The sequence below is a fragment of the Callithrix jacchus genome, chromosome 15 (genome assembly GCF_049354715.1).
Source record: "Callithrix jacchus isolate 240 chromosome 15, calJac240_pri, whole genome shotgun sequence".
Lineage (NCBI taxonomy): Eukaryota > Metazoa > Chordata > Mammalia > Primates > Cebidae > Callithrix > Callithrix jacchus.
The window spans coordinates 26,643,317-26,656,685 of record NC_133516.1 but is presented as its reverse complement, the minus strand read 5'-3'; the positions used below and the strand labels follow the sequence as shown (position 1 = coordinate 26,656,685).

Here is a 13,369-nt window from a genome sequence, read left to right as displayed (position 1 = left end):
TTCTTTCCAAAACAATTTTATCCTTGCAGAGTCTTGTCAATACTCTCTAGATGCACAGACTGGGGCAAAAATTACCTAAAATAATAACAACAACAGCAGCAAAAAAAAAAAAAAAAAATACCCTACAACTATTCAAAAAGCACTTTTGCAGAGCTCAGATATCAACAACAAAAACATAGGGAAGGCATTATTTAAGGAGTTGGTGTTTTCAAAATTGAACCTAAGATACGCAGAGAGCAAGGAAGGACTCTGAACCAGGTGGAGCCTGGGTGAGTGGGGTGGCACAAAGAACTGGGAGTCCCAGAATGGAGCATTCTCTCCATTTCAGGGTTGTTTGTGGGGACTTGCTGTGCGTTGGTCACTCCCTGGTAGCAGGCCCTGTATGGGTTCCCAGGATGGCACCTAGAGAGGGATGAAGGGCAGCTGGCTTCAAGAAGCTTTGGGAAAGCTGGACAAGTGGACTGTGACTGGCTAGTGTGCTGTGGAGGTGGCAGAGGTGAGCCCAGGATGCTGAGAGACCTCCCCAGAACCACAGGCTGGGCTGGGCTGGGTGGCAAAGGCTCAATGGAAGTGAAGTTGAATGTCAAATGTGAGTTAGTTAAGCAGGAATTGGGGCATTCCAAGAGGAGGCAAAAGACTGGAGGCCTAAGAGACCACCTCTAGGTCCAGAGAATAGAGTGAGGGCAGCGATGCCAAGAGATCACGCTGGACAGATAGTCAGGAGCCGGCATCCATGGGTGCTAATTTTATGCAGTCATAGTTGCAGGTTTTGTAGCAAGAGAGTGATCTAAGGTGTCCAGGGGGCATTGGAAGGGAAGAGACAAGAAACCCCTTGCAGGGTTCTTGAGGAATCCAGAGTGGGGGGTTGGCAGGAGGAGCCTGAGTGTGAACGCAGATTGTGAAGGCTGCCCAAGCTGAGCCCAGATCCTGTTGCTGGCAGGCCCTGCACCCTAGCTGCAGTGAGCGTGGCTGCCGGCACAGCTGCGTGGAGACAGGAACCACCGAACCCAGGAGTCTTACTCACCCCAGTCCCTATAGCCCCAGGACCCCACCCCAACCCCCACCACACACACACACTTTTTTTTTTTTGAGACAGTGTCTCGCTCTGTCACCCAAGTTGGAGTGCAGTGTCTCAATCACGGCTCACTGCAGCCTTGACCTCTAGGGCTCAATCCTCTTGCCTCAGTCTCCTGAGTAGCTGGGACTACAGACTATGCCCAGCTAGTTTTTAAATTTTATTTTTGTAGAGACAGGTTCTCACCATGTTGCCTAGGCTGATGTTGAACTCCTGGACTCAAGTGATCCTCCCTAATCCTTGGCCTTTCAAAGTGCTGGGATTACAGGTATGAGTTACCATGCCCTGCCTGCAGCCCTTTGTCTTAAGCCCAGATTAATGCCTGCTCCAGAGCTCCTGCAGTGGGAATGGGGCTGCAGACAGACCCCTGCCCAAGAGCACATTCTGGTTCTGTTCCTTCCCTTGCCCCAGCCTCCTCCCTCGCTGCCTTCTCTGGTGAGCATTCCCTCAACCAGGCACCTGCACAAGAATCCCTGTCTCAGGCTCACTTCTGGGGAACCTGACCTGAGAGACCCTGTGACGGCCACACTGCTTCTCCCATCTACCCCAACCCCACCAGACTGGTGGCACCAACATTTCAGACGCTCTGAATAGCCTGCCTTTGTTTACTCTACTGTGCTGCTTCATCCCAGCTGGGCTTTGCAAACGCAGTTCCCTCTGCCTGAAATGCCCTCGCCAACTCCTCATCCCAGTGAAAAACCCATCTTGAATATAACCCCTTTGTGGCACTTCCACTGAGACACCCAAGCACTTAGCATCTGCAGCAGGCACAGAGCGCATGGATCATGCACCGTGACTCTTATTTGTTTGGGAGGTGGGGTAGGGCACCACTCCCTGGGACTAAACTATGAGCCCTCAGGACCCTTCGCCCCCTTCAACATGGCTAGCGCCCACCAGGTGCTCCATCGTGCTGGCTGGCTGCTGTGAATAAGTTGCCAGCCTCCGGGTCTGCCCATCCGTTTGTTCCCAGCCCTGCATGGACCTACAGTCCTCCTCTTTGGCACCTAGACCTGTCTGCTTCGAGCCCACCATGTCATCTTCCCTGCCTGCTGCATTTTTGGGAGAGCCTTGGAAGGAAATAGAGGCTCATGGGGCTGGTAGAACTGGCCCCAGGACACACAGCCAGCAGGATGGAGAAGCAGAACTCTTGAACCCAGGACACTGCAGGTGAAGAAGAAGTGGTGGCTCTGCTGGAGCTCGGGAGAGGCCCAGTGTAACTGTGGGTCTTGTGGAAAGAAATGGAGCCGCTCGCTCCTTGTGCACCTGTGGCCAGCAGCCCAGGCCCTCACATGTTGCCTGCTTCCTCTTCAGAGGAGGGAGGCATCGCATATTGTACCAGTTGGGCTGGACAGGGAGCAGAATTCACCCTGGATGGTTCAAATATGGGAACTTTAATGAAGGGGATACTTCCAGAGGGGTGGGCAGAGTTAAGGGAACAGATGGGGATGTTGAAGCACCCAGAGACCAGCAACATCAGGAAACTGTTGCCACCCCTGGGGCTGAAAGAGCAAAGGGGAGGAAGGAGGGTGATCTAAGCCTGTTGAAAGGAGGGGCTGCCGTGAGGCAGAGCAGACAGGAGGCAGGCAGGGAGGTAATGAACACCCTGACCTCTCTCCTCATTACTCAAACTCCTGCCCATGTCTCCTATGGGTCAAATCCAGTTAGAAGCCTGGCAAGAGAGTCTGAAGTCAGCCTCCAGGACAAAGAACAGGGCCACAAAGGGCAAGGAATGGGTCTGGAGGCAAGTAGAGAATGACCTTCTCCAGAAAGAGATGATGACTCTTTTTAATGGGCCAGCAGTTGGTGGCATCAGGGACCATGGAGAAATGGGTCCGATGGAGGAATGCAAGCCATGTTCGTGGCCATCTGAGCTTCTCAGTTTATTCCCCTTCCTCTTACTGTGTTCCCAGAGATTACTGAAGGGTGACTCAGTGGGGCCACCATCACTTCTTTGTCACAGAGCCCAGGAGGTAAAGGAGACTGAGTCTGAGTAAGTGGGAATCAGCCTTGGCCAGCCGTTGGGTCAAGGTGCAGACCTCTGTGAGAGGCTGCACTGCTTTCGGAACACTAGAGAAGGGAATGCTGAGGTTGGACTGAGATAGTCTGGTAACATTTTCTTCTCCCCAGTCCAGTGTACACCATGATGCAATTCCACTGCAGCTCCTCCCGAGCACCTACATCTGCTTGGTCCAGCCCATTAATGATGGCACAGTGAGGGAACTTATGAGGACACTCCCTGACTTTGTGGTGTTTGGGTAACTTTCTGAGTAGGAATGGAAGACTCTAAAAGGTTAACACCCTCATGATTGGTGGAAGCTTGAGGTAGTTTAGAAAAGAGAGCCAGCTTATAAACAGAGGGCATGTATCTGTCAGACAATTCTCCAGTGAACAGCAGGAAGCAAGTTGGACCTAGAAGTCAGGTGACATGTTTCTTCTTACCCACCCTTCTTCCAGGTAATTGGGAAAGGATATAAAAGGCCACTAGCATGACATTGAGAGGTATATGCCCTTGTTCCTCCCAATATTAATATCTGCCTTCCCCCATGATGTACTAATGAATGTCTCCATATTAGGAAGGAAGAATATATTACAACCAATACACCATGACAGTTGAGAGTATCTAAAACCAGATGTGCAAATTCCATTGACTGTCAGTTCCGATTTTGAAAAACTTTGGCAAAGGAAGAAAGCCCAATCTGCAAAGGGAGCAGAGAATGGTGGACACATAAGGAGAGGGGATTTCTCAGGTCTCCAGCACTGCCCCAAGGAAACTGCACAGCCTCAGAGGGGAAGAACTGCGGGGTACCCTTATAATCCACAAGGTCCAGAGGCCCCACCACCAGGTCAAGCTCCAGTGTCCTCAGCAGGCTTGTTTGCTAGACATCACGGCGTGAGCCAATAATGGAAGGTTCCTCAGAGAATGCTGTGTTCTCACTAGACACCAGGACTGTGGCATACCTTTGGGGTGGGGGAAGGGAATAGAATTCTCCTTCAACTTCATAAGAGCTCAGAGTCTACTTTCATTTATTTATTTTTTTTTTTTTTTAGGAAGGGATGAAGGAAGGAAGGAAGGGAGGAAGCGGGGAGGGAGGGAGGGAGGGAGGGAGGGAGGGAGGGAGGGAGGGAGGGAGGGAGGGAGGGAGGGAAGGGAAGAAAGGAAATCAAGCAATGAAAGAGACATTGCCGACCTGGATCTGGAGGTTTACAAGTTGATTTCTTTTTTTTTGAGAGAAGGAAAGAAAAAAAAAATAAGTAAAGGAGAGGAAGAAAGAGGAAGAGAAAGAGGGAGAGTAAATGGAAATATTACTTTATTTTGAAAAAAAATTGGGTATTAATAATGGCCAATCAATGTTTTATTTAAACTAATGGGTAGGTGTGATGTGGTATTGACAAGAATGTATATTTTGTGTATTTGAAGTGGAGAGCTCTATAAATATTTATTAAGTTTACTTGTTCTGGATCTGAGTTCGAGTCCTTGATATCCTCATTAATTTTCTGTCTCATTGAATCTAAGTCTCCTATCTGGGTGTTCGAATCGTTAGCTCTTGTTGTTGCATTGATCCTTTTACCACTATATCTTTGTTGCTTTAAAATCTATTTTATCCGATACAAGAATTGCAACTCCTGCTTTTTATTTATTTATTATTTATTTTTGCTCTCCATTTGGTTGGTAAATCTTTCTCCATCCCTTTGTTTTGAGTCTTTGTGTATCCTTGCATGTGAAACAGGTCTGGATGTAACATGCCGTTGGGTTTTGGCTGTGTCTTTTGATTGGGAATTCAGTCAATTTAAATTTAGGGTTACTGCCATTTGATGTTGACTGGCTGTTTTACCCATTTGTTGGTGTAAATTCTTCTTTATGTTGGTGCTCTTTACTTTTTGGTGTATTTTTAGAAAGGCTAATACTGGTTGTTTCTTTCTGTGTGTAATGCTTCTTTCAGAAGCTCTTGTAAAGCAGGACTGGTGGTAATAAAATCTCTGAGTTCTTGCTTGTTCATAAAAGATTTTATTTTTCCTTCAGTTGTGAAGCTTAGTTTGGCTGGATATGAAATTCTGGGCTGAAGGTTCTGTTCTTTGAGGATGTTGAATATTGGCCCCCACTCTCTTCTGGCCTGTAGAGTTTCTGCCGAGAGATCTGCTGTAAGTCTGATAGGCTTGCCTTTGTGGGTTATCCGACCTTTCTCTCTGGCTGCCCTTAGTATCCTCTCCTTCGTTTCAACCCTGGTGAATCTAACGATTATGTGCCTTGGGGTTGGTCTTCTTGAGAAATATCTTTGTGGTGTTCTCTGTATTACCTGGGGTTGAATGTTGACCTGCTTTGCTAGTTTAGGAAAATTTTCCTGAATATCCTGAAGGGTATTTTCCAGCTTGGATTCATTCTCTCCGTCGCATTCAGGTACACCTATCAAACGTAAATTTGGTCTTTTCACATAGTCCCACATTTCTTGGAGACTTTGCTCATTCCTTTTTATCCTTTTTTCTCTAATCTTTTCTTCACGTTTTATTTCATTAAGTTGGACTTTGACCTCTGATATCCCTTCTTCTGCTTGAACAATTCGAGTGTTTAAACCTGTGCATACTTCTCGGAGTTCCTGTATTGTATTCTTCAGTTCCATTAATTCACTCATACTCCTCTCTAAGTTGTCTATTCTCAATAGGATTTCATCAAACCTTTTTTCAAAGTTCCTAGTTTCTTTACGTTGGGCTACAACATGTTCTTTTAACTCACCGAAGTTTGTTATTATCCATTCCTTGAAGAGTGATTCTGTCATCAGGAGGCGCTCGTTCTCCATCAAGCCTTGTTCCATTGTTGATGTGGAACTGTGATCATCTTTAGAGGGAGAGGCGTTCTGACTTTGAGTATTCTTAGCTTTTTTTACGCTGGTTTCTTCCCGTCATTGTAAATTTATCCTCCTCTCGTCTTTGAAATTACCAACTTTCAGATTAGGTCTCTTGAGTGGACGTCCAGGTTGTTAGTTCCCAGGGCCAGAGCAGCGGCGTTAAAACTGATGGTGCTTTTCTGCCCAGGATTCTCCTGTCGGGCTTCCTTCTTGTGTCCGTAGTAGGCGACTCTGCCTTCCCGGGGCTCCAAACCTCGGTCAGAAGGGGAACCAGTCCGTTTACTCTGCTCCGAGAGCTGCCGCGCCGAGGTGCCGGCGGAACCGCTGCGCCGACCACGAGAGTCGCGCTGGCGACCCGTGTGTTTCCACCACTGGGGGATCTTCTGCTCCGTGAGCGACCAGACTTTGTCTGAAAGTGTGGCGTCCTCTAGTTCTCCGCGCCTTCCCTGAGAGCTGCAATCCCAGGATGTTAGCGATCAGCCATCTTGGATCATTCTCCTCATTTATTTCTTAGAGAATAAGTAAGATGTTACTTGCATATCTGTGGTGACTAATTTAAAACCACTGTAACTGACTACACCCTACATGCCCTAGGCCCTGGCCTCCATTTCCCAAGACTCTACTTAGTAGCTAGGTGCCCTTGGTTCACTCATGCTGGCTAACCCAGCGGTTTTGAAACGGGAGAGCAGAAAACTCTTCCAAGGGGTATGTTGGCATGGATGGTGTGGCAAACTATAAAATGGCCCTAAGTTGGCACCACTACCTGGAGCCTATGTTCCTACCCCTTGAATCTGGACAAGGCCGTGACTTTCTTGGACAGTAGAATGTGGCAGAAGTGAACTAATGCCAGTTCTAAGCTGAGGGCCCAGCCAACTGGAGGCACAGGCAGGAGACCAGTGTACTGAAGAGTGGTTGGAGTACTTCCCCCCGGACACTGGCTGAGTCTCCACCAAGCTGCAGCTCCCACTGGACCCTCATGATGCTGTTTCCTCTCTGGCCCATTAGCCCTGAGTGTGGTGTCTTACTCAGGGTTTTTCAAAAGGAGAAAGAGAGATGGGGATTTCTGCGAATGTGCCTTTTTAGCAAGTGTTCCCTGGAAATTCCATAATGATGGAAAAGAAGGCCAAGTGAGGGTGTGATGGCATGGAGGGCTGGTGTGTAGGTCACACCTCAGCGAGTCCCCATCAGAGACAAGGATTCCTTCATTAGTCCTCAAATGTTGCTCAGGGAACATGTCTAGCTATTGGTATGCACTGGCAACACTGGGCTCTAAAGGCAGCCCCCTGGTAAACAGACCAAGTGCTGGCTGCTGGGCCGAACTCACTGCGATCCCCACACTTAAGCACACCCCCACCTCCAGCTTCTGTTTTCAAGTTTCAGCATTCACCAAGGTAGGCAGTAAGGAAGCATGGGTTTAATATCTCCAGAATAGTGCAGCCTTGCACAAAATGCAGAAGAAATGGTTATCTTGGAGCAGTTTCTCCTTTCTGCCCTGGAAATCTCTCCAGAGAGGAAATATAAAGTACTCTGTTACCTTCTTGAAGCAGGAGGGAGGAAAACATTAACACCACTAAGTAATTCTGCTGCAAATGTGTGTTGAATGGAACTGCCCCGTTTGAGCATGAGCCCTGGGTTCAAATTCTGACTCTTCCATGTTCTAGCTGTGTGATCTTGAGCTGGTTGTTTAACCTCTCTGGGTCTCTAAAACAGAGAACAAAATGTCATCTGTGAAGTGGGGATAACAGTAGTAATACTAATCACTTCAGAGTGCTGGTCTTAGGTGAGTTAGTCTATGCAGAGAGCTTAAAACAATGTTCTGCATGGAATAAGCTCTGAGCACTGTAGGTTCTAGCTCTTCCTATTATTAATCATTAAAATAGCCTTTTACAATTTGAATTTGCACGTTGTAAAGTTTTCTTCTTCTTTAAAATAGCTTTGAATATGCAGACAATACTTCCTACCTTAAACAAACTAGAGCTCGTACCCTTAGCCCTGACTTGGTGAGGGCAAGATGTTGCATGGATGGAATCTGGGGTGGATCTTCAGGTGATGTCTCCATCGGGCTGAGGGATAGAAGGTGAGTCTGAACACACAGCAGGACCTGTGTTTTCTTGCTGCTCACCTCTGTGAAGACTGAAACTTGAAGACAGAGGTGGAGGAGGGGTGCCTCCTGATTGTGGGCACCCAGGCGCATGTGGCTGCCCCTCCCTTCCCGGCCTGTGGGTTGTGCCCACTAACACATTTGCTTTCCTCCAATTAAAGCGAGAGGCTGCAGGGCTGAGGTGCTCTCTGCAGACAAGCAGTGAATCAAGAGGTTAGCATTGTTTATTGATTTAGTAATTTCGCACGCACTTTTCTGGATAGATTATCTTCCTGGAGACCCTGACAGCAGCAGCCAGCCGGTAATGCAATGCGGGGCTGTGGAGTGTGGGGCTGCAGAGGCGGCAGGGGTGTGAGTGGGTGAGGAGAGGAGCAGAGAGGCCAGGGGAGGACGACTGAGGCTGGGTAAAGACAGGGAGGAGCATGGGCTACATCCTTCAGGATATGACAATGAACATTTCCTCAAGGTGCCTCCAGAATCCCTGTAGAGATGACGGCTTGTTGCCCCAGCTGTCTGGCTGGGAGTGCTGCCTGGAACTGCCCTGAGACACCAGCCCTCCTGGAGATACCTCAGGTGAAGAACACAGCCTCATCCAAGGCCACGCCACTCCTCAGGGACAGTCACATCCAATGATTAATCAACACCAGGGCACACTAGTCCCGTAGACCCCCCAACTTAGAACATTATGCAAGCTCATCCAGCTTCAGAAACCTGCCCACCCTGGAAACCTCCTTCCTCTACTCAGCCCAGCTTCCTTCTCCTCCTCTCCACAGGTATCGATCCCAAGGGCATGCATTCCCCAAGTAAAATTTCCATAGGCTAACTCTGGCCTCGTCTGCTCCTCCTGACTCATGGCCCTTGTCTGAGTGGAGCTTCAAAGCAAAGCCACCAGTATTGTACAACTTTTTGACTTTTGTTGCTACAGAGAAGTTTCTATATAAAGTGCTGTGAGATTAGGGAGATCTGTCCCAGTGGACCCTCCTCCTCCTCCACCTTACTTCTTCTGCTAGGCCTGTCTCTCAGCCCCAGGACCTCCCTGCTTCAAGATTCCTCCCATTAGGAAAGAAAGCTCTGGACCAGCTGCTTGGCCCAGGACCTGCTTGGATGTTACAGTTCCTGCTGAAGCTGGACCAGAAGAGGTCTGGCCAAGTACACAGTGTTGAACCAAGGGAAACATCTGCAGGGTGAATTTCAGATACCAAGAACAAGTAGCAGGAGGTGGGAGAGTTCATTGGCTTAGGAGTCAAGTCCCCAGATCATCTATATGTTCTAGCTTTTTCTTTCTCTACACCTTTGCTCATTGTTCTACTCCAGGAACTCATCCAAGGATAGACATGTCAGACGGTATGCTGGTATCAAGAACTTGAGGAGGACTCAGTGACAGATGGCCACGCCCAGATTGCCTGCCTCTCCATCTTAGGAGAGATGCATGTCTATCCATCCATCCATTCATTCATTGATCTACTCATCTATCCATTCATTTACTTAATAATTATCTATCAAACACCTTCTAGGTACAATTAGTTTAGATAGGTGAGAGATGATAGAGAGATAGAGAGATAGATAGATAGACAGACATACAAATAGATAGAAAGTCACTGCTGGTTGTTTTTTTTTTTTTATTTTTCTTTCCCATTGACACCTCGTTGAGGGCAGGAAAGTGTCTTTCCCTCTGGGAACTGTTCCTCTGGCCCATTGAGTGGTACTGACAGTCACTACTATCAGTGTGGAGCAAGGAGAGATGGTTGTGGAGAGAGGGTTATCCTAGAAGTCCCGTGGATGCAGCAGCATCTAAACCTGACTTTGAAGGAAGCATGGGCTTGGGGTTGGTCCACAGGGGATAGCCTAGACTGTCTGTTCTCCCAAACCCTAGGACAGAAGACAGGCAGGAGAGTGCCTATATTGAGGGTTGTGGGGGAGACGAGACCAGCCAGCCAGGACCCCCTTAGAGAAAGCATCCCTCCTCTCTCCATTTACCCCTTGCTCAGACACAGGCTGCAGTGTGAAGGGCTTCCTAGCTACCAAGCTTCTTTAGCCAAGTATCCACAGCCCTCTGAGTTCAGAGCTCCCAAACTCATGCTGTGCTTTCAAGAGCCTGGTTCACCATCTCCGCAGGTGCTTTTGGCAGTCCCTGGAAGGTGTTTCAGTTGTAGCTCACACACAGCCCAGCTGGCCATCGAAACCCTATGGTCTACAGTACACTCCTCTTCTTACACTCAATCCTGCATCCTCTGTGTCCCCAGGCTCTGCCAGCCACCGTCACTTCCTGCTGTCTTCCATCCCTGCCTCTGCTCCAAGCTCCTGTTTCTCAATCGGTTAGGAACCTGGGAAGTGTCAGAAACTACTAGTTACTTGAACAGAGAGAATTAAATGCAAAGAATTGTTAACTGTACAATTGAAAAGATTTTATACAGTGCTTGAAGGTAGAAAAAAGGCAGCAGCTGTAGGCAGCAGCCACCACCTCTGGGGCTGGGGGCACCAAGGGAAGAGGTTCGAATTATTAAAAGATTTGGAAGTTTTGAGGAGGGACCTGGAGATATCTGGGGGTGCGGTGGTCAGGTGGTGTTCATGTTTCCCAGCTCACGAGACCCAGAGCTCTGAGAAGGGGGTGCTTGATGGCTTGTACAATGTCTCTGGCCAGGGAGTGGGTGATGCATCTCACTCTGCAAAGTGGAAAATGGAAATACTGCAATGTGGATTCACCAGCTGCTTTTGGAAGGAGCTGCTGCTGCCAGGGAGAAGAAGCCTTGCTGGGTGCTGCTCAGAGAAGCAAAAAGCAGACAGGGTGGAGCCCGTCCCTGCTTCCTCCTCTGGCTTCCATTCTCTCCAGCACCCCCTAATGGTAGAGCCTGTCAGGGAGCCACTGGTAAAGGAGAGCCTGGTTTGCAGAGTCCTGCACAGCCCGGCAGAACCCAGCATAGAAGGGCTGAGTTGCAGGCCAGAGATACAGCTTAATGCCAACACTCCAGATGCCAAGGTGGCACCCAGAGCACCAAGGTGACAAAGCCAGACAGACCCTTGACAGTAGGGAGGATGCCCTCTCTCATTTTGCCCAAAGAGCTGATGTGGAGCTCTTTCATCTTTCAGTGCTCCGAGCAGGACACAGACATGGGTGGGTAGTTGAGGGTGGGTTTGAGGACAGATGCAGATGAGGGACACCAGGAGGAACACGGAAATTGATCCTCCCTTCCAGGGATGGAAGTTGTGTATCAGGGACAAGCTTGTAACAAAAATGAAACACCTTCTGGAGAGAATGCATTCTTAGAGGCAAATGGATTTCTAGAGGCACATTTTACCAATTTGCCTAGCTTTTTGGAACCCCAGCAGTGGACAGAACTCAGGGCCAAGGTGGGCCCATACAGCCATAGTGGTGCTGTGAGGCAGGCCAGCAAGGGCTGTCCTTCCCTCTCTAGAGCTAAGGAAACTGAGGCCCAATGGAATCAGTTTGTCAGACAAGAGGGTGGTGTTAGCTAAAGTCCTGAGCTGTCAGCGTGATGGTTACTTGATTAGCTGATCCTGGCAAAGGAAAATGGGGATCCTGCTGGGCTCCCCATCCATTAATGGGGTTAGCAGCGCAGGCCAGCCCACACGCGTCAGGCTCCATGGTAGGGCTGGCTCTCCATCAGCACAGCCCCAGGTCGGGAACCTGAGGGCACGGACAGGCGCATCCCGTAATGGGCTGCTAATTGCTCTGATTGCAACTCCAGGGCAGAGTGTTTCTGGAACAGCAGAACTCTGACAGAGGAGGAAATACCAGCAGAACATTTTTGATGAATAATTCAGTGAGCTGAAATGGGAAACGAGAAAGTTTTCTTTCCACTAAAGTTGAATCTGAAAAAAAGAAAAAGAAAAGAGAAAATAATAATAGCAGCAAAGCTGAGCATTCTGGTCCCCCCACAGGACTTTGCATAACCATGAAGGACTGCTCTCCATGATCCACTCAGCCCATCCGCAGGACAGAAGCAGCGGGAGGAGCATACTCAGGTCACCTGGGACTGATGGTAAATTTGATTTCATCCCTGCCACCTTCCCTTTCAAGCATTTATTCTATAAATATTAATTGGGCAACAACCCAAAGCCAAGCACTGTGCTGGGTGTTAGAGATTCTGTAATGAAGAAAATAGATATTGTTCTTGTTCTCATGGAATGTGTGTGTGTGGGCAGGGGCGGGTATTCAGATATTAGATTGAAAGGAACACTGGCCGATGATCTGCAATTTGATACTGTGCCAGTCAGGATTCAAGCAGAAAGGGAGGAAGACCCTGCCTCCTGTCCTAGGGTTTGGCAGGACAGACAGTCTAGGCGATCCCCCTGAATATGTAGAGCAGAGGGAATTGAATGCTGGGAATTTGTTACTTATCTGGGTGATGGAAGTGCTGAGAAGTTTGGGATGGTGGAGGAACCCAGAGGTCCTCAACAAACAAAGAAAAGAGGTGATGTTATCGGAGTGTAGGACTTGGTACCATCTGAGGGGAACCGGAACCAAGTAGTAAGGTCCCAGTGCCTAAGTAGGACTGGGACCATGGAAAAGAGGGTTCCTGGTGTGAGTGGAAGACACGGGGGACCTTCAGCCTTTGTGCAGGTAAAATCAGAACTACAAGAGAAGAGAGAAAACCTCATCTTTTCTCCTCCTCCTGCCTTTTTTTATGTCTATCAGTACTTCGCAAAGGTTTAGCTACGGCACAAGTCAGAAAGCAAGGTAGTCTGGGAAAGCAAGTGTGATCGCAGGGGTCGCTCCCCAGAGGCATAGGGCCGGCCAGGGAAAGGGTGAAGCCATAGATCTGAGGGCAAACAGGCCAGGGAGAACCAGCATTCACGATCTGAAGGAAAAGAACAGTCTTTTGGGGGAGAATTAAAGGAAGAGTATTATTAAATTGGGTGATCCTGGGAGACCTCTTTGAGGCAGTTAAGCTGAAACAAAAAATTACAAGGAGCTATCCAAGTAAGAAAGGGAGGGGAGGGTGGGAGAGGAAGAGCTTCCCAAGCACGAGCCAAGGCCCTTAGGCAAGTGAGAGGTGAAAGGGAGAGTGAGGAGAGTTGAGGGTGGAGATATGGTTAGGGCCAGGTGACATTTAAGAGTTGTTTAGAGTTTCAGAGAAAGAAAAATTTACACCTGATTGCCTTCAATAGAAAAGAGTTTTTGGTTTTTGTCTTTTAGAGACAGGGTCTTGCTCTGTCTCCCAGACTAGTGTGCAGTGGTGCAATCATAGCTCACTGCAGCCTCAAACTCCTGGGCTCAAGCAATTCTCTTCTCAGCCTCCTGAGTATCTGGGACTGCAGGCACGTGCCACCACACCCACCTAGGTTTTGTAAAGTTTTTTAAAAATTCACATAGCGTCTGTTTACTCTTAC

The 13,369-nt window shown here is 48.5% G+C and overlaps 1 long non-coding RNA gene across 6 annotated transcripts in view; it reads left to right on the top strand.

Annotated features, from left to right (window-relative positions):
• Positions 1–3,340: 3,340 nt before the first annotated feature.
• The window catches only part of LOC144579427 (uncharacterized), a 65,647-nt gene continuing 55,618 nt past the window's right edge, over positions 3,341–13,369 (top strand). For 3 of the 6 annotated variants that reach the window (XR_013526903.1, XR_013526901.1, XR_013526902.1), the window contains exons 1-3: positions 3,341–3,529; positions 7,850–7,993; positions 11,918–12,018. This is a non-coding gene — a long non-coding RNA (uncharacterized LOC144579427). Of the gene's footprint in view, positions 3,530–4,230; positions 7,308–7,849; positions 8,791–11,917; positions 12,019–13,369 lie in introns of those variants that run through there. The other 3 variants (XR_013526905.1, XR_013526904.1, XR_013526906.1) reach the window with 2 other exon arrangements.